Below are 3,232 nucleotides of genomic sequence, written 5' to 3'. Positions count from 1 at the left end.
TCAAATTTAATGGTGATGATAATTCACCTTGTAAATATAATAAAGATCATTGAATTGTCCACTTTATTTATTTATTTTTTAATTTATCGATTCAGAGTCTTGTTCTGTTGCCCAGGCTGGAGCGCAGTGGCACAATCTCAACTCACTGCAACCTCAACCTCCCAGGTTCAAGCTACTCTCCTGCCTCAGCCTCCCTCTCGAGTAGCTGAGATTACAGGCATGTGCCACCCACCATGCCTGGCTAATTTTTGTATTTTTAGTAAAGATGGGTTTTCCCGATGTTGGTCAGGCTGGTCTTGAACTCCTGACCTCAGGTGATCCACCCACCTTGGCCTCTCAAAGTGCTGGGATTACAGGTATGAGCCACCACGCCTGGCTGAATTCTCCACTTTAAATGGGTGAATTATATGGTATGTGAATTGCTTCTCAATAAAGCTGTTTAAAAAGGAAAAATAAATGCTGACAAATAGTTGCAAAATGTTGGGACAAAGGTTGAAGAGAGACAGATGAATGGTAAAAGATGGCCTCTGCAAATATGACGTAAAAAAAGAAATCCTCAATCTTTGAGGAATCGCCACACTGTCTTCCACAGTGATCTAGAACCAGAAATACCATTTGACCCAGCAATCTCATTACTGGATATATGTCCAAAGAAATATAAATTATTCTATTATAAAGACACATGTGCACCTATGTTCATTGCAGCACTATGCACAATGGCAAAGACATGGAATCGACTCAAATGCCCATCAATGATATAAAGAAAATGGTATAAAGAAAATGTGGTACATATACACCATGCAATATTATGCCTCCATAAAAATGAATGAGATAGTGTTCTTTGCAGGGACAAGGATGGAGCTGGACGCCATTGTCATCAGCAAACTAAGAAGAATAGAAAACCAAACACAGCATGTTCCCACTTATAAGTGGGAGCTGAACAATGAGAACACATGGACACAGGGAGGGGAACAACACACACTGAGGCCTGTCAGTGGGGTGACAGGAGGGAGAGCATCAGGATAAATAGCTAATGCATGTGGGGCTTAATACCTAGGTGATGGGTTGATAGGTGCAGCAAACCACCATGGCACATGTTTACCTGTGTAACAAACCTGCACGTCCTGCACATGTATCCCAGAACTTACAATTAAATTAATTTTTAAAAAATCCTCTTTTTTCTTCCCAACTTTTTCTTATCAATTGTAGCCAGCATTTACCTATTTCTTGAATTCGTAATGATTCCTTTAACCACTTTCTAGATCTTGAGTTATTTGTTTGAATTATTTGTCTCTGCTCCCTCGAAGACTCATTGTTCGATGCTTGTACACATTGCAAATACTATGGTTACTTGCAGAGTTTATGAAATCACATGCATTTTTTGTTCAATGTTATAATGTATCATGTTACAATGAAGAGTTTAATGCCATCTTTAAAGGCTTGCTTTTGTTTTGCACCCTTTTTTAAAATATAAAAGTGCTAGATTAAGCATTCATGCCAGTCACCACAATTGTTGATTCTGCCAGAAGAGCATTTACCACTAGGCTCTGGTTCTCATTACCCAACTCCTTCTCTATGAAAATTATATCTCCCTAGTAACTAGGTTGTTCTGGCCATTGTTTAGACTTTTAACAGCCCTGGGAGTAGAATCTTACAGCACTTCTGAATTCATTCAACAAACATTTATTGAGTACCTACTATTGGCCAGATACCATTTTGTTATTTTTTTAATCAACATTAAAGAACTCCACAGTTGGTTAATTGAGCATGACTTTTCTCTTACAGATACCAGTAACAGCAATTCAAAGATGTGAATGGGATTAATTCAGGGCAGTTGATCCTGACAGAAAAACCAGTCTACCTGTTGAATGACATGCAGAAAAGAAACTTGGTAAGAAGAAAGCGATTTGAGTAAATTCCTTTTGCATTTGTAGAGTGCTTTTGTTTTTCAGCTTTTAAATAACATTTGATGTTAAATCCTTACAAGAACCTTGGGAGTTGGGCTGGAAAACCCTTTCTCCATGATTCTCCTGTGGATAAGGACATGGAAGTCAGGGAGGTTAGGTGATGTGCTTGCTCAGAGGTGCACAGGATCCCAGAAAGTCCAACTCTTATTTCACCTTACCCTCTAGGATCATACAAGACTGATAATACAGTCTCCTAACCTTTTCCAAACTATTTTAATTAAACTGGATTATAATATGAAGTTGCCTTTAATGAGGAAAGAATCCCACCTAGCTATTTGTTCAGTGAAGTCTGGGATTCTGTCTAATCTCCATATGTCAGCATATAATTTGAGCAAGGTAGAAAAGAAAAGTAAACATTTCCTCAATATTTGGAGATGGTAGAGTCAGTCCATTTGTCTGCAAGAGATAAAAAGGTAAAATGTACCCCTGCTTTTGGTGAGAAAAGTTCAGAAATGACTGTGCTTTGTTTATGAAAACCTTGCAATACTTATCTTTCGCTAAAGATCAAACATAAAAAAAATCCATAAAATATTATCCAATGATAATTTTTGCCAGCTGCGTGTGATAGCTCATGCCTGTAATCCCAGAACTTTGGGAGGCTGAGGCAGGAGTATCACTTGAGGTCAGGAGTTTGAGATCAGCCTGGCCAACATGGTGAAATCCCATCTCTACTAAAAATACAAAAATTAGCTGGGCATGGTGGCATGCACCTGTAATCCCAGGTATTCAGGAAGGTTAGGTAAGAGAATTGCTTGAACCCAGGAGGCAAAGGTTGCAGTGAGTTATGATTGTGTCACCACATTCCAGCCTGGGTGACAGAGCAAGACCGGGTCTCAAAAAAAAAAAAAAAAAAAAAAAAATAAAATATATTAACTATTTTAGGCTGGGCTCAAAAAAAAAAAAAAAAAAAGAAAATGTTTGTAAAATTATACATAGTAAAAATAAATGGATCAGACTCTTCATCTGTTGCAAAAATTTCATAGCCTTAAATATTTCCCAAATGCATGGTGGCTCATGCCTGCAATCCCAGAAGTTTGGGAGGCCGAGGTGGGTGGATCACCTGAAGTCAGGAGTTTGAGACCAGCCTGGCCAACTTGGCTAAACCCTCTTGGCTAAACCCTTTATATTTTTTACAAAAATATAAAATTAGCTGGGCATGGTGGCAGGCACCTGTAATCCCAGCTACTTGGGAGGCTGAGGCAGGAGAATCACTTGAACTTGGAAAGTGGAGGTTGCAGTGAGCCAACATTGTGCCACTGCACTCC

The 3,232-nt window shown here is 38.9% G+C and overlaps 1 protein-coding gene across 1 annotated transcript in view; it reads left to right on the top strand.

Moving 5' to 3' along the window:
• The first annotated feature begins 1,770 nt into the window (after positions 1-1,770).
• Positions 1,771-3,232, top strand: part of CDK14 (cyclin dependent kinase 14) — a 613,351-nt gene continuing 611,889 nt past the window's right edge. The window contains exon 1 of the mRNA XM_037741319.1: positions 1,771-1,891. The gene's annotated coding sequence lies outside the window, so the exon portion shown is untranslated. The remainder of the gene's footprint in view (positions 1,892-3,232) is intronic.

Source organism: Cebus imitator, unplaced genomic scaffold (genome assembly GCF_001604975.1).
Source record: "Cebus imitator isolate Cc_AM_T3 unplaced genomic scaffold, Cebus_imitator-1.0 Scaffold98, whole genome shotgun sequence".
NCBI lineage: Eukaryota > Metazoa > Chordata > Mammalia > Primates > Cebidae > Cebus > Cebus imitator.
The sequence above is the reverse complement of the archived record's forward strand: the minus strand, read 5'-3'. Positions and strand labels throughout refer to the sequence as shown.